We start from the raw sequence: 21,884 nt of genomic DNA, 5'->3' as shown, positions 1-21,884 counted from the left end.
CTTGTGTATATTTAATCACAGATATTCTGAGGAACATTTGTGTTTTTCAATTTGTTTACAGCTAAACTTAAACGCTGCAAATTGGGCTCTTCACACAATTAACTTTATAATTACTATTATTTTACAGAACAAATGCTTCAGCAGAATATAAAGGAACGTGGTTATATGTTCAGTGTAATGTCCGTGGCTGCGGGCTGTCAGCTCCAAAACCCCCTGATAGCGGCAGTCACGAGTCGGCAAGCGCTGGCCCCAGCCTCCTCCCCAGGAGACGCCAGCGCTCGCGTCCACTCACCTCTGCCGGATCCCGTAGGGTGCGCGCGCACGCTCGTGCCCGCTCTTAAAGGGGCAGCGCGTGCACCGGACCTCATGGACGAACTTTGACCCGTGAGTCCCCTGGACTATAAGAGGGGTCCAGCCCCCTAGTTCTATGCCTGAGCGTTGTTGTGTTCCCTATAGTTTGTCTATGTGATGGCCTCCTAGTGTTTCCTGTTCCAGTCCCTGTACCTATACTTGTTTCCAGTTCCTGTTCCTAGCAAATCCATACCTTCCTGGTCTAGCACGGAGCTGTGCCAAAGTCGTGCCGTGCTGCATCCACGTCTGACCTGCTTCGCCTCACCTGACGTCCGCCTGCTACCTAAGTCCCAGCCGAGCCTACCCTGCTGCTGTCTGAGCTGCCACAGCTACCTATAGAACTATAGACAGTCACCTGCTCCCTGTTAGCCGGCTGCCTTACCGCCAAGGCGGTACGGCCCAGTGGGTCCACAGACCCCTCGTGACAACTAGTCTTCTGTACTCATGCAGTAAATACCTGTGGGCTACTGACTTTCTTCAAGTGCCATCATCTTTATTGTTCTGTTTGATATAAACATGTAATAAAGTCAAACAGCTTCGTTTGGTACTGAATTTGTTGTAAAAAGCAGAGAAAATGTGTGGAGTAAGTACAAAAAGCTCAACTTGAAAATATATGGTTATTGACCATTGCCCCGGATTTAAAGAAGATTGTGTTGGTCAGAATCATCGAATCAAAGCTGGTCATAGTCACTGGTGTCTTGTGATAGCCTCACAATAGTCCTCATAATTTCAGTCTTCTACAAATCCCAAAAGCGAGCGCCAGTCATTGTAACCTCCATACTGCCAGCTGCATAGTGAAACATAGTGTTGGAAAACAAAAAGCCATGCACTATGCACTTAAGCTGGCCATACATTAGGGATTTTCGACAGCAGTTTTCAATATGACACGTCGTTCATGGTTGGTCTGTAAAGGTTGCCGTTCTAGACGACAGCGCACTAACTTAAGACGACAAATTGCCGATTGATCTCTGCCTTAATCTATGGCCTGGTCTGGGCTTGTACTGATGGGATATCCCGCACATCTGTCGTTTGGCATGAGCGACTTGACAGGACTGCAACGGACAAAGACGTAAAAATCCACCACGGCAGATACATTTTTCCACGGATATAGGTCTATGGTGGGCGTCTGTCAGGAAAAAACATCAGAAAATGCTCTAAAGTGTCCTTTTCGATCGTCCAAAATGTATGGACAGATTTACACTGGTCCCTCTCCTACTGTCAGCAGCTATTAAGGCAGAATCCAGCAGCAATTGTTGCATTTAACATCCTCTTTCAGTGTTCATTTTATTGTGGTTCCGGACTTTTAATGCGTTTAACTCTATAAGGACACGGCCCATTCTGGCCTCTTTGGACGCTGTGATTTTTTTTTAGCACTGTATTCTGAGAGTTATAACTTTTTAATTTTATTTTGTTTGTGAAAATATTTGGACTGCTGTAGCTGTAATGCAATAGCAAACAAACCCAAAGATGCAGTATGACTTCGAGGGTGCTAGGATTTCTGCAAACATTGATATATGGATCATTCTAAATTGCATTATTGTTATATTTTACTTATAAATGTGATGTTCTTCGTGCATATTTTGATTAAATTGTGTGGGCCCACCTGCCACGACAAGACGATAGATCCCCCAACACGAAGGATTACACCTGTGCAACCAGAAACTTACCTCTATTTTGGGCCTAGGCCTACAAAGAGGACCTCAGGGTGGAAAGGAACCAGCTTTAATGTGTTCAAATGAAAACATCCTTGGATAGATGGGAGGAGTGTACCAACCAAGATGAAGGTATATATATATATATTGTAGCAGTGCAGCTTTTGGACAGTGCAGAAACTGTCAGGTTTTAAGCAACCAGGGAACATGTACAGCAGGGAGGGTTTTCTTTGCTGTTTCTTGGGTTTAAAACCTGGAATAGGACCTGGTTTGCTGGAGTGTGAAGGAGAAGGGCGGCTTCCACTCCATACAGACAGTCCATGTCTTGTGCTGTCTGATGAGCCTAGTTAGGCTTCACCTGAGGCAGCTCTTTAATTGAGGTGTGTGCAGTTCACACAGGGCTCTCAGTCTAGGGAAGACAGGCATGCTAGCCTGCGAGAGTCACCAATGTGTAAGGTAAAGCTGCCTATGTTTTGAGGTACTGGGCACAAGGCTCAGGGTCTCTTAGTGAGGGACACAATGTTTAGTTAGAGGCTGGACGGCCTAGGTTTTGTTTTGAACTGCTGTGTAAAACCATCTTTCATATTTGAAGACAATAAAGCTGGCTAAAACTTTTATTCAATGAGTTGGAGTGAACTTTATACGTGTGCCAACCATCTCACCCTAGAGATGGCGATCCTGTGAGCTAAGTGGTCCCCAAGATGTCACAATATTCAATATTTGCATATATCTTAGTGCCCACAGAGAGCTGCTGCACCTTTGTGTTTGTTTTCTATTGCTCTGCACACGCAGCACATTTGCACATGTCCATTAATTTCACTTTTTTTAAAAAAGGGCTGACTTTTTATTTTGGATTGTAATTTTGGGGGAGGCGACGGTCGCTATCTTGGTTGCGAACTACTCCAATCTGTCAAAAGTTATTTTTTTATTATAACAGGTGAAAGATGGTTGCTATCTATGTTTTGTTGCATTCAAAATCTTAATTTTATTTTTTTAAATACAAACAGTATTATATTTACATTTAAACAGTATTATATTTACATCTAAGGAGCCTGTAGGAACACATTGTCTGGTGCCTTAGCGTATGTTCACACAGAGGAAATTTGCGATGGAATCCGCCGCAAAATACAGCCTCCCATTCATTTCAATTGGAGTCGGACTCTCTTTTCCCGCTAGCTGATTTATTCAGCTAGCAGGAAAAAGAAGCGTCCTGCTCGATCTTCGGGCGGTTTCTTCCTGCCGACAGCAAGACTAGTTCCACAGAGGATTTTGCAGCGGGACCCGGCACGCAAAATCCGCTATGTAAACAGGACCTTAGTATTCTCCTTTCAAAGCACTGTCATACCCTATTACATATATTAATACACACCATTTACCTATAAATACATATTATTCAGTGTATTTATATGTAAAGTCTACTTTAGCAGACACTCTTCCTGTAGGGCCGCCCATAGGCACAGGCAATCCGGCGCTGAATAAAAATTAAGGGAAGAAGCATACGGGCACATTGCATTTCATAAACTAATGACTAATGATATATTGATTTAAACTAAATTGTGTGCAGTGAATATACAGACAGCACATTGTCCCACTGAACTAATTATACAGAAATGCAGCAATCGGCTAAACAGAACTTTTTGGTGATATCCGAGACTGACATTATAGATGGAGGTCACCTGTTTTACACAGAAAAGAACTATCACTAATTAACGGACAGCACAGGAAATTGTGAAATAATTAACAGCAATTAACCTAATAAAGGAATGTTTTGTTCTCAGACTTAATTCTCCCTTGTGTGCTTACAATGTATAAATAATAGAGCAAAGAAAACAGATCTCACTCAAACAAACTTGTGGCACAATTTTAAAGTTATATAGAGACAATCTACACAAACAGCTAGAAAGCTTTGTAAAAATATTACAATACTTATCTGGTACTGAGAAAACACCTGTAATGTACTCCAGAGCTGCATTCCTAATTCTGCTCGTTGTGAATAGAAGCAGTCAGCAAGTATGTTGATTGTCACAATACTAACCTTTCAGCATTCTAGCATCATCTGCGCCATGGGAGAAAGTTTTGGCTCCAGACAAAGTTTGGCATTTCAAATGGACTTTGCTCGACTCCTGGTGTTTGTTTTTTTCAGATCAATTCCCGGTGGTTATTGATCCAGTTTGACCCCAACCGTGCTCATTTTAGTGACCACTGATAAGCATTATTTAAGGCTCCAGAAGACACCTCTAGATCCACTGATCGCCGGGGCCACATAAGCTGTTATAGCTTTGTTTTCAGCTGTTGCCTGGAGTGTCCCATTTATTGAAGGCAAACATTTTTTGAAGAAAAGAGAAGAAAATTATTACTAATGTGGATTCAAACATACAAGCGCCATACGTACAACCTACAACCAAACACATATGTCCCCTTCCACCATCCCAGCAAAAAACGAGACAATCAGAAAGGCTTTATTGTCAGTGTTTATTTTTTGTTTCAATAGCTATGTACACCTTTGAAAACGTTTTGTTTTTTTTTAAATAAAAATGTGTTTGAGATACAGCTGCTTTGTATTCTGTATACAGAGCAGCTGTATCTAGCACGGAGACCTGAATCCGTCAGGTCAGCCGGACTGATTGGTTAAGTGTCTGCGGGTCCTGTGTGTCTCTGACACGCAGGATCAAGCGGTTACCGATCACATCTATATGTGATCGATAACAGGTAGATCACCTGAACCCCTCAGTGCCGCTGACCTGACGGATACAGGTTTCAGGAGTAAATACAGCTGCTCCTTATACAGGATACAAAGCAGCTGTATCTCAAAAAACAAAAATAATTTTTAATAAAAAGTAATTAGAAAGCTGCACCAAACACACGGATACACAGTTTTATTCAAAATAAAATGTTTTCAAAGGTGTACATAGCCCTTAAAGTTGCAATAAAATTGTATCAGCTATGTTCTATACTAGAAATAACCTGTGGCTATCATGGCATGGCGGTGCCTGTATATTTGCTAGAGATAATAATCTTGAGATCAGTATTGTATGATATTCTGTACATCTATATTGATGTGTTCCATGTGACAACCAATACTTCAGGAGCCATGCCCTAGCCCGAATTTGGGCTGAAACTGTGCGAGTTGTAGTACGTATAAAAATAGGCACTATACTATTACTAAACAGTGCTCCAGCGCTGCTGGATGAGACATAACTGTGCATATAACAGCACAGTTCTCCTATACATGACCAGAAATCGTTGCTGGGAGGCAGAACAGGGACAGCGTACATATAACAAACTTGTATCCTGTCCCTTTATGTGGCACTTCTTTGTAGTAGTATAGGACCTCCTTAAAGAGTCTCTGTCACCAGATTATAAGTGCCCTGTCTCCTACATAATCTGATCGGCGCTGTAATGTAGATAACAGCAGTAGTTTTTATTTTGAAAAACGATAATTTTTGAGCAAGTTATGAGCTAGTTTAGATTTATGCTAATGAGTTTCTCAATGGACAACTGGGCGTTTTTTTACTTTTTACCAACTGGGCGTTGTACAGAGAAGTGTATGAGGCTGACCAATCAGTGATTAATCAGTGACCAATCAGTGTCCTGCACTTCTCATTGTTCCAGCCCATTATTACAGTGTGATTGTGCAGTGAAAGAAGTAAACACGCCCAGTTGCTAAAAACACAATACACGCCCAGTTGGAAATAAGAGAAAACACGCCCAGTTGTCCATTAGAAAGGCTCATTAGCATAAATATAAAATAGCTCATAACTTGGCCAAAAATGATCGTTTTTCAAAATAAAAACCACTGATGTTATCATACATTACTGCGCCAATCAGATTATGTAGGAGATAGTCAAGTTATAATCTGGTGACAGAGACTCTTTAAGTTAGAATTTGTGCCTCTACTGCAAAGTAAAAACAGCGCTCACATGCTGACAATGAAGCAGAATATAAACTCATGGACTGATTCCTGCCCACATAGACACAAGTTGTGTGCTAAGCATTGTTCTGACCTCATCTGTCCTCGGCAAATGCCTTTGGGTACAGACTTTAAAACAATGGAGAGTCTTTGATTTCCATGTTTCCAAAGATGCTCAGACAGTCCAAAAGATGCAGAGCCTCAGGGGTCCTTCAAGAGCTTCTTCCTTACTGTCCAGCACTGCCAGGAGTACATCATCCTACTAACTGTCCACAAGTTTAATCTTAAAAGCAATGTGCACTTTTTCAACTAATTTTTTATTGCTCCAGTTCATCTACAAAAAAAAAACTAAGCAATTTTGCAAACTGGAAATACTACAGTTTTGTGTATACAGCTCCTATGTAGACATGTTTTCAGACTGACGGCGCGTAAATAGACGCCCGCGTCAAAGAAGTGACCTGTCACTTCTTTGGCCGTAATTAGAGACGTTATTCATTGACTCCAATGAATAGCAGCGCTAATTACGCCCGTAATTGACGCGGCGTTCAAGCACCTGCACATGCCGGTACGGCTGAAATTACGGGGATGTTTTCAGGCTGAAAAAATGTCCTCGTGTGAACATACCCTTAGCGCGAAACTAGTGTTGGGGCAGGTTACAGATGGGGTCACCCCTGTCGGTGCTCTCTATAGGCATAGGCACTAAGTACTATATCTTCCATATTTAACAGGGTGTTATAGGAACCATAGAAGGGTCCTTCCTGCTTATAGGAGCCACCTGAGCCACATCATATACTTGAATGCACAAGTCACAAGAACATTTTTGGTGAGATCATTCCAAATTTACTTTTACACATTAATTTACGGCTGGGGCAGCTTTGCCCAATTTTGAACAGATACAAGTAAAAGTAATTTTTTAATAAGTCACTTATGCTGCTTTGGACAACTAGCCTGTGGCTACTAAAGTTGCCTTATAAATCTCATAGCATCATAATATATTTATAGCCTGACCTGGATTACATATTCAACAGGTACAGACACCGGCTTACTGAACGAGGTTTTGATTTTCCAGTAGAGATCATTTATACAGGCAGCAATACATGCAATAAACATAAGTGTCTGCAGCATGAATGTTTCTTCCGTCATCTTGGCACTTGTATTTCTGGACTAGCAGCCAGGAGTCGGTCTTTGCCTGTTAAAATGTGAAGGGTTTCTGCCAGATTGAAGTTTCGCTGTCTGTTGCTAAGTAACCTCCTCAAGGCAGACAGTGCTGAGGTCGCAGAAATTTTAGGGAGAAATGCAATTTAAATCTATGAAGTGCACGATTCATTGAATGCTAGCCACTTGTTAAATCACATACTGAGGGCTCCATGGTTACGCTGCCAGTTTAGACATTGATTAATTGTTACTCGCCCCTACAAAAATGACTTTGTATATGTCATATCAGTAGGAGAGGCAACAAACAGCAGAAGGCTATAGAGGTCAATTATTATTCGTGACTCACAGTTCAGAACTGAATTTCTAGGGGTTCCAAGCGGCAGTATAGGGGCTCCGAGGAAGCTGTACAGTGCAAAGTCCTTGCCAACCTGAAATAAAACAGCCAAGCTGCCAATTTAAAAACCTATATATTGCCAACCCACAAATCAACATCAGAACAATTTATATAGAGAAGTAAACGTCATTTACTTAATCGTCAGACGACCATATATCCGGCTGCTCAGTTATGTACCTACAATAGTCCTCAGCTGCTTGACCGTGTGGTATCTGTGCAAATGTTATAGTGACAGGAGCAGAAACCGGGTCAACCCTTTTTTTTAGGCTCTCTTCACATTTGTGATCACAGGTTTCCCTTAGCCTTTCCCTTTATTTCTGACAGCCGTCTTCAGAACGGTTCTTGCTGTCAAAAATTTCAGAGTTGGGTGTCCTCTGGCCGTTACTGGGCCACTCATTTCTAACTGGAGGTTCCTGGCCCTCACTAGAGTCTCTTATCTCTACTCCGGACCCGTGTCCATTGGTGTTCTGGAGAGCGAACCAACTCCATCATCTCCTTCTCTCCCTTCCATCCCCCCATCCTCCCTCTCCCGTGATAAAACACAGCTGGAGGTCCTTTGCACTGATAGTGGTTCAGTGGGACATGCCCTATCCTCTCTCTATGCCATGTTGGTCTCCCCCCTGACGTAACCTCCACCTCCCTTTTTGAGCAAATGGGAACATGATCTGAATCTGTCTTTTTCTTTCTCCCAATTGACGAGATGATATAGTTTGACACATGGGTCCTCGATCTCTAGTCGCATTCAGGAAGCGGGATACAAACTTTTATACAGAGGGTATTAGGTCCCGCCCAGACTTCACATCATGTTCCCCAACGTCTCTTCACATTGTTGGCGTTGCCAATCCGCTGAGGGTACTCTCCTACATATTTTTTGGGGATCGTCCAGTGTTGTTACCTTTTTGGCAAGAAGTATGGAAAATAACTTCCTCCCTGTCTGATTTTCACATATCATTCACGCCAGCTTTCTTCCTGCTTCATCTGAGCGACATTAACATGAAATCTTATAAAAGACTCGATTGTTAGACACTTGGTTAACAGCGCTCGTGCTTGTATGCCAGCTCTGTGGAAACGGACGGATCCTCCTTCTCTACGACTCTGGTTCCTCAAGATAGAGGAAATAAAAAGCATGGAGGACCTCACTTTCCAGTTGAATGATCGACATGAAATTTTTTACAACTCCTGGCATCATTGGATTGTCTACCAAGACAACCCAGAATATAAGTTCATTTTGGCCACCTGAGGTGATCGAGGACACTTCTTTTTATTGTGATGTGGCTCCATGTTTCTGCAGATGTGGGGATCATCTCACCCCCCTTTTTTTCATCTCTCTCTGTGGTCTTCTGTATTCCGCTTCTCTGCTCTAATAATGATGCTAAATTACTGCATTTATATGTTTATAACGCAAACACTGGGCCTGTGTGTCCTTTTCCTTCCCCTACCAATGTTTTATCTCTTTGTCCCTACCTAATTGGGACCTCCCATTACATCTTTTGATTTCTGTATTCCCTATCCCCCTTTTTTTTACGAATTATAAAAAATGTACAAAAAAAATAAATTAAAGGAACCTTAAAAACTCAATTAAAATCAAGAGTACATCAAGGTTCGCCGGAAGCCATTTGAAAACTGATCTGGCATAGCAGTCATGGCTTCGACATAAAAGGAAGCTGTAACTCTAGTGTGAATATAGCCTTAAATAATAAAAAATGTCCGACATGTCAGAAACTCCATCGGTCCGGCGATCACAGTGGTGCCAGACTAAAGGTGTTTGTATGAATATAGTGAGAAAATACCATCATTGCGAGTACAGAGGACATATTGAGTAGCATCACTAATGGATGTAACATGACTTTTATACTAGGCATCAATCAGCTTCCTATGGTATTAGTATCAGGAACATTAGTGGTTGTAAATTGTAATGATCTTCAGGGAACAGTAAAAAAAAAAGAGATTAAGGAAAATCCGCCACAAAAATTAGCACCAGATTTTGGTGTGGATTATCTAGCGGATTTTCCTCTGCAGGAAAACAACACAGCGTTAAAAATAAAAAAAACATTAAAAAAATAAAGACGACTATACTTACCTCCCGTGGCACTCCAGTAGCATTGCATCACTGGTCTCCCTGGTTGGTCGCTGACCAGCAAGGAGACCAGTATGTCACTGGTCTTTGTAGAGACGGCTTCCTGTGACGACAATTTGTCACGTGACTGCTGCAGCAGCCACATCTGATGAAATGTCATCAGGGGGGGGGGGGGGGGAGAGATGCTAGGGGGAGGCGAGTACAGACTTTTTTTATATTTTATAACTTTGAAAAAAAGTGGGTTTGTTGTTAGTTTGTTTTTTTTTGGAGGATTTTGCAGATTTTGCTATTTGTTGCGGAATTTGACTTCCTCATTGAACTCAATGGGTAAAAAGTTGACTGTTAGGATCTTTTTTGTGGGGATAGGCAGCGGTTGCAGAGTTTGGACCCTATGTCCCCTCAGCTTCTGCACAACGGTGCTCCGATTCCCCTGCTGTGCAAGGAATTGCAACGCAGCCCCATCCAAGTGAACAGAGAGGTGGCTGGGAGAGTCAATGTGCAAGGAAAAACTAGTGTAGGAACCGCAGAGGTAGCGAACGCTGCAGCCCATTCAATCTAGGGATCAGTGGAGGTCCCAGCGGTTGATATAGTATTTTGCCATTTACTCAGGAAAAATTCAGACCCCCAGCTATTTAACGCTTTGATCGCCACCATCCTTGACCGTGACATATTCAAAAGGGGGCTCGCCTCTTCGATCGTGTCACCGGAAACGCGATCGAAGACCGGGGAATCCCTCTGCAGTCAGCCCTGGGGACCTAGAAAGGACCCCAGGGCTGTTTGTTCAGTTTGCCTGCCTTTAGGGCATACTATTTTCTCCCCCTAACAGCAGCCTGTGTCATAGTGACACAGTGTAATGTATTAGTATACAGAAGCATGCTAATACATTATAGTTAAAAATAAGTTTTAAATAAAGTTATCCATTAGGCTCAGGTCACACAGAGTTTTGACGTGGAAACGGCGTAAAAAAACGGCCGAAAATTTCTCCCATTGATTTTAATAAGAGGCGGAGCCGTTTTTTTCCCACGAGCGGAAAAACAGTCCCGCAGGAAAAACAAGCGATATGCCCTATCTTTGGGCGTTTACGTCTCTGACCTCCCATTGGGAGGAAGAGAAAGCGTATTTCGTTGCGTTTTTTGCCCACGGCGCTCAATGGCCGAGGGCGAAAAACACGGCATGCAGGCAGAGCAAAATCTGCCTCAAAATTCCAAACAGAAACGTGAACCCACCCTTAACGGGATAAAAAAAACAAATTTAACAAATTTAAGTAAATAAAAGAATTTGCCCCCAAAAAGTATTTTGTTGCCCCTACATTACATAAAAACAAAAATCCTACACATATTATGTATCTACATGACCGTAATAACCTGAAGAACTAATTTAACAGGTTATTCAGCGTGAAACGCAAACGTAATAAAAACTAAACAAACAAAAAAATGCAGAGGATTGCGATTTCCTAAATTCACGGCGCAAAAATTATATAAAAAGGACAGTGAATTTTTTATACCATCAAACTATGCAGAAAAAAAACTAAAATTTCTCCCGCATAAAACAAGGCCTCATATAGCCACGGTTACGGCTGCTGAAAGGCAAGGACGGAAAAATGTAGCTGCTCATTAAGGCCTTTTCAGGCCTGGTTATTAATGGGTTAATGTCTATGGGACCGACGGAAGTACTAAAGCCTTGTCCTCAGCTGTGTCCCATATAATTTGAATGGATCAGCAGCATGCATACTCAACCGCCGCTCCATACAGAGTCCTTATGAATAGGGGCGAGTAGTGAGGAGGAACGGGGCTTGGGATCCTCGTTCTTGCAATCGGTTCGGGTCCCAGTGGTGGAGTCCCCATCGATCAGACAATTATCACCTATTTTGTGGATAGGTGATATTTGTAGATTCTGGGAAAACCTACTTAATGAATGTGGAAATAAAAGCCCTGAAAGTAGGAAGGTTGGGGGGGACGGGGACTGTTTTAAGTGCAGATGTTTCCACGAAATTCTTTTTGTAGCGCCATTATATAGATGTTTGTACATTAAATGGTCTGTCTGATGACAGCTACCCTTCAATCAACTTAATGGTTCTCAATTATTGAGGCAGACGCTATGCTTATGACAAGCAGATAAAATCATAGTGATTCCAGTGAAGAGGGTATAATACTCAGCAGAGGTCATGCCAGAGACGAAAATAGCATTGTGAAAGCCACTTATAGTGTCACGTGGCTTCTGCTGTACAAATGTGCCTGGATTTTAAAATAAGGTTTGGCATCTTGAGGAGACTATATTACATATATATGCCATTAAAGAGGAGAGTTGGAGGTTGACAGTATGCATTGCCAAGTGAGGATGTATGTATGAATACTACTGGTTTGCAGCAAGAAATCCACCACATGTAATTTAATGGTTAGATCAAGCTTTCATCGCTATTTTACTTTATATAAAGCCATAATCTACATGAATGCTCAGTAACTAAATTCTGACTGCAATTCTGGAGTATAATGCAGACTACTACTGAGAATAAGGGCCGGATAAGTAATGTCATGTATGTACACAATGATTTCACCAGCAGAATAGTGAGTGCAGCTCTGGAGTATAATACAGGATGTAACTCAGGATCATTACAGGATAAGTAATATAATGTATGTACATAGTGACTCCCCCAGGAGAATAGTGAGTGCAGCTCTGGAGTATAATACAGGATGTAACTCAGGATCAGTACAGGATAAGTAATGTAATGTATGTACACAGTGACTCCACCAGCAGAATAGTGAGTGCAGCTCTGGAGTATAATACAGGATATAACTCAGGATCATTACAGGATAAGTAATGTAATGTATGTACACAGTGACTCCACCAGCAGAATAGCGAGTGCAGCTCTGGAGTATAATACAGGATGTAACTCCGGACCAGTACAGGATAAGTAATGTAATGTATGTACATAGTGACTCCCCCAGGAGAATAGTGAGTGCAGCTCTGGAGTATAATACAGGATGTAACTCAGGATCAGTACAGGATAAGTAATGTAATGTATGTACACAGTGACTCCACCAGCAGAATAGTGAGTGCAGCTCTGGAGTATAATACAGGATATAACTCAGGATCAGTACAGGATAAGTAATGTAATGTATGTACACAGTGACTCCACCAGCAGAATAGTGAGTGCAGCACTGGAGTATAATACAGGATGTAACTCAGGATCAGTACAGGATAAGTAATGTAATGTATGTACACGGTGACACCACCAGCAGAATAGTGAGTGCAGCTCTGGAGTATAATACAGGATGTAACTCAGGATCAGTACAGGACAAGTAATGTAATGTATGTACACAGTGACTCCACCAGCAGAATAGTGAGTGCAGCTCTGGAGTATAACACAGGATGTAACTCAGGATCAGTACAGGATAAGTAATGTAATGTATGTACACAGTTACTCCACCAGCAGAATAGTGAGTGCAGCTCTGGAGTATAATACAGGATGTAACTCAGGATCAGTACAGGATAAGTAATGTATGTACACGGTGACTCCACCAGCAGAATAGTGAGTGCAGCTCTGGAGTATAATACAAGATGTAACTCGGGATCAGTACAGGATAAGTAATGTAAAGTATGTACACAGTGACTCCACTAGCAGAATAGGGAGCACCGCTTTTAAATACAATACAGGCGTAACTCAGAATGAGTACAAGATGAGTAATGTAATGCCTGTACTCTTTGCTGCCAGCAGTGATAATGTTATTAATGTCAGCTATGTTAATGCTGACGCTATATTAATGTGGTCTGCTATCAGGGCAATGGTGCCACCACTGATTCTGACAATGATGTGTTACACCTGCTACACTGCAATTTTTACCACACTTATGCTGACCCCTTTGATGTTGATGAGACTAGAGATGCTGGACTGTCAGATAACATTGAGACTATATTTGCTCAGCGCTGGACTATCTGGAATTGGGTGACAGAATATAGGAATTTAATTGTAATATGAACACACTTATGCAATAAATTGCATACACATACATTGCGGATGTAGTTTTCTTCTATATGCAGGACTTCTAGGAAACCCAACATGTGCTAACAGCTTTGTATACTTTACACTTATTTAACTGGAGTCCCTGGTGTTCCTTGATAATTTCACAAACGTTGGACAAGTTGACTGAAGTTAAATAAGCAACATAATTCAGCTTAGCTTGCAGCAAATGGAGCCCTATGGGAGAGAAATAGAAGCAGCCCTTTTACTATGACTCTCCCTCCGTGTTTGTGCCCTGGATGAATTACATTCTAAAGAGATTGTAAAGAGCTCTAGAGTATAATACTCCATATGAATGATTTTCTAATGTCCTGTCCCAGGTAACTATATTGCTTTTTGTCTTGTACAAAGCACACACTTCAAGTCATATCCATTATCATGATTTGCTAGTTAAACTAATCCATCAACCAGTCTGTGTATTAACTGCACAGCCGCCTGTGGAAATGCCTGAATACAGGTCTCATGCGGCACCACTGGGTGCAGTCAGAAATACTTCAGAATGGAGTCGTTTTCGAAGCAGGTGCATGGCTTTTTACAAGTTCAATTTAAATGAATGAATTTTCAGTCACAGAAACTTCTGCAACAAAATTTACCACGTGTGAATCCACCCTAAAGCCTTATTCACGCAAATGTTTTAATAAGCCGCATTCAAATTAATGTCCTTCTTTTTTTTTTCTTTACGGACCCTGTAAATGGCCCGTGAAAAAATAGAACATGTCCTATTTTTGCCCACTTTCCCGGATCCCTCAGTAGATTCAAGTCTGAGGGAATCGGGTCTCGCATGGATGCAAATCTGCAGTGAAAAACAGCCATTTCTCACAGCCGATTTGATACCCGTTCATGTGAATAAACCTTTATAGTATAAATCCAACTATGTAAACAACACAGGAACATTGTATCTGGCTACGGAAAATGCAGAAGATGTAACTATAGTAATTTGCTACATGACACCTCTTTGTAATATGCATCAGCTTCAAGCAATTAACCCCTTAGTGACCACTGATGCGCCTTTTTACGTCGGTCACTAATGGGCTTTAGGCTAGGCTGACGCCTTTTCACGTCAGCCTAGTCTAAGTCCTGCACGGGTCTCCCGTGCAGGCAGGAGCCGGGGCTCTGCTGTCTGATGACAGCTGGGCTCCTGCTCCAATGCCCGCGATCGAAGTTTACTTAGATCGCGGCCGTTTAACCCGTTAAATGCCGCCGTCAATAGCGACCGCGGCATTTAACTTTGTTTACAGAGGGAGTGCGCTCCCTCTGTCACCCATCGGCAGCTCGCGAATGCAATCGCGGGTCTCCAATGGGGTGTCATGGCAGCCGGGGGCCTGATAAAAGCCCCCAGGTCTGCCCTGGACATATTCCTGTTAGGACGCGCCGGAGGCACGTCCTAACAGATTGCCTGTCAGATTTACACTGACAGGCAATAATGCTCTGGTATACGAAGTATACCAGAGCATTATAGCAGCGATCTGAATATCGCACAGTAAAGTCCCCTAGTGGGACTAATAAAATAAGTCATCAAAGTGAAATAAAGATTATTAATAAAAAGTACAGTAAAAAAATAAATAAAACCATTTTTTTCCATAAAAAGTGGTTTTATTTAGTAAAAGTGTAAAAAAAAAAAAAAAGTACACATATGTGGTATCGCCGCGACCGTAATGACTCCATTAATAAAGTTAATATGTAATTTAAACCGCAAAGTGAACACCGTAAAAAAAAACGCAAAAAACCATGGCGAAATTGCAATTTTTTTCCATTGCCCACCAAAAAAGTCATAATAAAAATGAATCAATAAGTCCCATGCACCCCAAAACAGTACCATTCAAAACTACGTCTTGTCCCGCAGAAAACAAGCCCAAAAAATCACTACATTGATGGAAAAATAAAAAAATTACGGCTCTTGGAAAGCGACGATGCAAAAACAAATAATTTTTGTTCAAAAGTGTTTTTATTGTGGAAAAGTCGTAAAACATAAAAAACCTCTACATATGTGGTATCGCCGTAATCGTACCGACCCATAGAATAAAGGTAACATGTTAATTACGTCGCACAGTGAACGGCGTCAATTTAAAAACGCATAGAACAATGGCGGAATTTCAGTTTTTTTTATAATCTCCCCCAAAAAGGTTAATTAAAGTTAATATAAAAATTATATGTACCCCAAAATGGTGCCATTAAAAAGCACAACTAATCCCGCAAAAAACAAGTCCTCATACAGCTATGTAGACTAAAAAATAAAAAAGTTATAGCTCTTTGAATGCGACTATAGAAAAACGAATAAAATAGCTTGGTCATTAGGGCCTAAAATGGGCTGGTCACTAAGGGGTTAAGGCAGAACCTGATCACTGAAAATAATCAAATTCCAACAAAAATAAACTTTCTTTTAATCCTTCTAAGTAATTGCTGCAAAGGCTTTTCTCCGGCAGCCCATACAGCATGGTGAATGAGCCACGTGTAGACTGTATAAGGGTCAACCTGTGATAGCCGATGGGTTATCTGAACGGCTGCAACCAATTCCCCTTCAGTGCGACAAACGCTCTTATCTGCGGCTCCAGTAATTGCACTGCCCTATTACACCAGAACACATCTTAAAGGAGACCCATTCACCTCTGCTTTAAACCACTCTCTATAAAATGCTGCTGAGACGTTGTGGAGCACTTTGGTATTATGGATAAGATCCCAACATTCCATGACAGGTGGACCTTTAACACGATGGAAATTGCTCTCGACAGCTTTGAAGTGCGAGAGTTTAATAGATTGAAAGGAGGCTTTATTTTCATGGTGTGGACCTTGTAAGCCGTTACACTAGAAAGATATTCCCAGATAAAAGACGTATCGGGCTAATTCCCATAGAAATTAATGGAGAGAGCCGCGCATATGCACAGCCAGCTCTCCAATCATGTTCCGACTGGATGCAGCAGCCGCCTCACCAGACGAGACACAGGTCCCCATTTTTAAAACAGGTGCAGGTCTCAGAGGTGGGACTCACATGTAACAGTCACTTGTGGATATGCCATAAACATTTAAGTTAAAGGGTAACTAAACGTTTGACAAACTTCTGACATGTCATAGTGACATGTCAGAAGTTTTTATTGGTGGGGATCTGAGCACTGAGACCCCCACCAATCGCTTGGTGTGAAGATTTGTAATTTTTAATAGCACCATTTTGGGGTACATAGAATTTATTGATTAACTTTTATAAACTTTTTTTTGGGGGGGGGGGGGGGAATAGAAAAAAACCCAGCAATTTCGCCACACTTTTTTGCGTCCTAAATTTACGCCGTTTACCGTGTGGTATAAAGAACACAATACCTTTATTCAGTGGGTTGTTGCGATTGCAACTATAGCAAATTTGTATATTTTTTGTATGTTTTACTACTTTTACACAGTGAAAACACTTTTTTTTCAAAATTATTTGTTTTTGTGTCTGCATATTTGAAGAGCCGTAACGTTTTTATTTTTTTTGCCGATGCAATTGTAGGAGGACTTGTAATTTTTATCGGTACCATTTTGGAGTAGATGCGACTTTTTGATCACTTTGTATCACATTTTTTTTAAGGCTGGATTCAAAGAAAACAGCAATTTTTGCATGTTTTTTTACGACGTTCACCGTGCGGGTTAAATGATGTAATAAGTTTATAGTTGGAGTCGTTACGGATGTGGTGATACCAAATATGTGTAACTTTTTTTTTACTTTATCTTGTTTGTTAATAATAAAGCACTTTGTAAGGGGGAAAAGTGGGTTTTTCATTTTTTGTTCACTTTTTTTTTTCACTTTTTATTAAACTTTTTTTTTTGAACGTTTTTACAAGTCCCACTAGGGGACTTCACTATGCGATTATACGATCGCTATTATAATACACTGCAATACTTCTGTATTGCAGTGTATTATGCCTGTCCGTGTAAAACGGACAGGCATCTGCTAGGTCATGCCAGAGGCATGATCTAGCAGGCATTCATTACAGGCAGACCTGGGGGCCTTTATTAGGCCCCCGGCTGCCATCGGAGACACAGACACTCGGCAATCTTATCGCCGGGTGTCGGTGGGATGAGAGGGGGAGCTCCCTCCCTCTCTCCAAAACCACACAGATGCTGTGCACGCTATTGAGCACCGCATCTGAAGGGTTAAACGGGTGAGATCGATACTAATATCGATCTCACCAGGTCGAGCAGGGATGCCCCCAGCCCTCAGCTACCCCTGGCAGCTGAGAGCAGGGAGATTTGACAGCTCCCTGCTCTGTTTACTTATTCCGATGCCGCAACGTAAAAAGTCTATTGCATTGGAATAAGGCCCGATAGTGACCGACGTAAAAACACTATGGGGCGATCACTAACGGGTTAAAAAATAACAACTCCTTAATGACCGCCCATCGTCTTTTGACGGCAGGTGGTACAGGTGCTTCGTCTACAGCGACGTCTTCTGGCATCGCTGTAGAAAACGCTGATGAGCGGCCTGCTTAGAACTTAGAGCAGCCTGCTGAACACTGCTGGGATCGGAAACGGTCAGTGACAGCGGCATGATCATAGGGAACTCCCCTCTTCAAATGTGTCACTGGAAACACGGTGACACGATCGAAGACCTGGAATCCCTCTGCAGTCAGATCTGGGGACCTAGAAAGGACCCCGGGTGGTCTGTTCAGTTTGCCTGCTAATAAGACACACTATTTGCTGCCCCTAACAGAAGCTTGTGTCATAGTCACACGGTGTAATGTATAAGCATACAGGAGTATGCTAATACATAAGTTTAAAAATAAAGTTGAAATAAAATGATCCCTTAATGGGATTAAAAAAGAAATGTGACAAAAAAATAACTAAAAAAATGGCACCAAAAAAGTCATTATTTTGCATAAAATATATTTTATTGCCTCTACAGTACATAAAAACGAAAAACCTACACATATCATGTATCTACAAGACCGTAATAACTTGAAGAACTAATTTAGCAGGTTATTTAGCATGAAATGTGAATGGGATAAAAAATAAACAAAGAAAAAATCAGTAAAAAATCGATTTTTCCTATATTCATACTTTTTTTTTTATATACATAATTGACAGTGAATTTTTTTCTACCACCCCCCAAAATAGAATTTCTCCCACATAAAACAAGGGCTCATACAGCCACGTCAATGAAAAAATTAAAAAGTTATGGCTGCTGAAAGGCAAAAACTGAAAAATGTAGCTGGGCGTTAAGGCCTTTTCAGGCCCCGTCATTAAGGGATAAAAAAATTATAATAGCACATTATGGAGCCAATGGCCTTACAAACGTTAACTGGGGGGGACGGACGTTGTAAGTTATTTTCTAAAGGGGAAGGAAGAGAAGTACAACAGGTCGTAGAATACCATTGGTCCGCTGTTGATTTTGTTCATTGAGCTGCATGTTTAAAGTCCCTTTGTAATAGTTTCTCAAAGAAAGAAGCCATGATGGTTTGTTTGTTTGTCTAACTCGGAGGGTATGTTCACATGGAGGAATATTGCGGCGACATCTGCCGCAAAATTCTGTCTCCCATTCGTTGCAATGGGAGTCGGATGCTTCATTTTTCCGCTGATTATTTCATCTAGCAGGAAGAAGTAGTGGCCTGCTCAATCTGCGGTCAGATTCCGCCCGAACCACCCATTGATGTCAACGGGAGGGATGGATTTTCCTGCTGTCAAAAGAAATAGTTACGTAGCCGGTTTTGCAGCAGGACCCGGCACGCAAAATCCACTGTGTGAACTAGCCCTAAGTGATATTTGTTTGTTTTTTAATTCTGAGAAGCCATGTTGTCTTTATCCTCATACAACCCCTTTAAAAGCCACGCCGGGGAGGATAGAAATAAGGCAGAAGTGGTGCTTGGACCGCTTTTTCCCTCTCAGACCTCATATTGCATAGAATTAATGGACTCTGCCACCTACAGAGGTTTTATATGAAACCTGCACAGATAGAATACAAAATTGTTATTTTTCGTATTATTAATTCACGCTATAGTAACAAAGTTTCTGTTTTCAACTTTGCATTGATCTTTGTTGACTCATTAAAAATGTAACGAGTCGATTTTATATCAATTTCCTTCTCTCACTGGGTGCGCTTCAATAATTCATTTAGGATTTGAGCAGTAAAGCTGTTCTGTTTAGAGACGAAAATACCGCAGAAGTTAATGTGACGGAAAATCAGCTGCTGGGCGGCTTTACTCGGAGAGACTAGAATAGGAAGAGTCACAGGGTAAAACTTTGTATATAAATACAATGTATAATGAAAAGTTCAGCAACTTTCTAATATAGTTTCTCTTTCAATAGCTCCCTATTTCTAAGATCTCTGCTTCCTGGCAATGAATCTAAAGATTTATTGCTTACACACCCAGAGGCTGAATACCTGTATATATGATTTCCTGATCACAGAGGTTAAGGCTGGGTTCATACGACACGGTCAAAATTTCACAAAAATCTTGGCATAATGGTGTGGTTTTGTCGAGAATAAAGATGTCTATTGGCTGATTGGTAACATATACGGTGTGGCTCCCTGTTACTCAGTTACATGAACATGCCAGTCCGGACGGGAAAAAAACGACACTAAAGCTGGGAACGTTTACAGACCAGCTGCCAAATTAATTGTAGACTAATCAGAATAATCAACATCTGAATTACCAATAGTAAATCTAAATTATACATAGTAATAGTTGGAACATTTACCATTAGCACAGGTCTTCATCCGACCTCCCATAGGGCTAATCTATGCAATAAGAACCGGGTTTGCACTGATGAGGTAGGGTGGTGGGGCCAGATCATGACTGCCCATTCCACGCAGTGGCGGCAGCAAACCATAGTCGCATGCGGAGGGCGGGTTTTTCAAGCAGATTGTTAATTGCCCTAATTATTTTACAAGTAAACAGCAGATTTCCTGGTAAATTAATGGCCGTGCAGTTTTGCGAATACAATTGCTATTTGCCCGCAAAATTCTCAAGCCAATGAATCTATTTGAAGGGCCGCATATGGCCGTGGTTTGCGTCTGCTGCCGAGACCTTACTCTTACATGGTTATTGTGGATATTTGCATATTACAACCACACACAAACATATATGCTGCATGTATATTTATATACATTACATTTTTTATTTACTTGTAGGGTGATTACCTGCTTCAGTGATGGACACTTGAGTACAGGTATCAGTAAATCCAGCTTAACTGCATTGTCTTCTGAAGTCTTTAAATCCATCTCTTGGCTCAGGCTGCTGCTTTGGTTATCCCTTATGTTTTACACTGCAGGTCTGCGTGTACTTCTTGGCTGCTGTTTATAAGAACAAGTTCAGTAGATGGAAAGATTATTTCTGTTACAGCAATGATGAAATTATTATTGTAAAAAAACACTAAAATACATTGTTTTAGTTTAACACCTTCCCGAACGCCCACTGTCTTTTGACGTCAGGCGGTGCGGGTGCTTAATCTACAGAGACGTCTTTTGGCGTCACTGCAGATCAGGCTGATGAGCGCTCGTGAGAGCGCTCGTCCTCTAAGCAGGAGCTGTTACTAACAGCTCCTGATCTTAGAGCAGCCTCCTGAACACAGCTGGGGTCGGCAAATATTCCGACCCCAGCTGTTTAACCCTTTGATTACCGCGGTCCGTGACCGCGGCATGATCAAAGGGAATTCCCCTCTTTGATCGCATCACCGGGATTCCAGTGATGCGATCAAACACTGGGGAATCCCTCTGCAGTCAGCCCTGGGACCTACAAAGGACCCCAGGGCTGTCTGTTCCGTGTGCCTGCTGTTCGGGCACACTATGTGCTGCCCGATCAGCAGCCTGTGTCATAGTGACACAGTGTAATGTATTAGGGTATGTTCACACGATGAGAGGCATTTACGTGTGAAAAGACAAACTGTTAACAGCTGCCTCGTTTCACACGTAAATGCTCCTCCTCGCATTTTGCGAGCCGTCTGAGACGCTCGTAAATCTTGAGCTGTGCTTCATTGAGTTCAATGAAGAACAGCTCAAATTACGTGGCAAAGAAGTGCCCTGCACATAATGTATATAAGTGTCCTGCACTTCTTTGCCGAGGCAGTCCATTTACGCCTCGTCGTTTGACAGCTGTCAAACGACGACGCGTAATTTACAGGTCGTCTGCACAATACGTCGGCAAACCCATTCAAATGAATGGGCAGATGTTTGCCGACGTATTGTAGCCCTATTTCCAGGCGTAAGACGAGGCATAATACGCCTCGTTTACGCCTGAAAATAGGTCGTGTGAACCCAGCCTTAGTGTACAGAAGTATGCTAATACATTGCAAGTAAAAAATAAAGTTACAAATAAAGTTATCCCTTGATGGGATTAAAAAAAAAAAAAAGTAACAAAACAAAT

General features: G+C 41.7%; 1 long non-coding RNA gene across 4 annotated transcripts in view; it reads right to left on the bottom strand.

Annotated features, from left to right (window-relative positions):
- The window catches only part of LOC142662412 (uncharacterized), a 112,047-nt gene that overhangs the window by 61,835 nt on the left and 28,328 nt on the right, over positions 1-21,884 (bottom strand). For 3 of the 4 annotated variants that reach the window (XR_012850939.1, XR_012850937.1, XR_012850938.1), the window contains exons 2-4: positions 20,663-20,815; positions 7,415-7,496; positions 4,039-4,299 (exon numbers count right to left, since the gene is read on the bottom strand). This is a non-coding gene — a long non-coding RNA (uncharacterized LOC142662412). The remainder of the gene's footprint in view (positions 1-4,038; positions 4,300-7,414; positions 7,497-20,662; positions 20,816-21,884) is intronic. The other variant, XR_012850940.1, reaches the window with a different exon arrangement.

Source organism: Rhinoderma darwinii, chromosome 10 (genome assembly GCF_050947455.1).
Source record: "Rhinoderma darwinii isolate aRhiDar2 chromosome 10, aRhiDar2.hap1, whole genome shotgun sequence".
Lineage (NCBI taxonomy): Eukaryota > Metazoa > Chordata > Amphibia > Anura > Rhinodermatidae > Rhinoderma > Rhinoderma darwinii.
The sequence above is the reverse complement of the archived record's forward strand: the minus strand, read 5'-3'. Positions and strand labels throughout refer to the sequence as shown.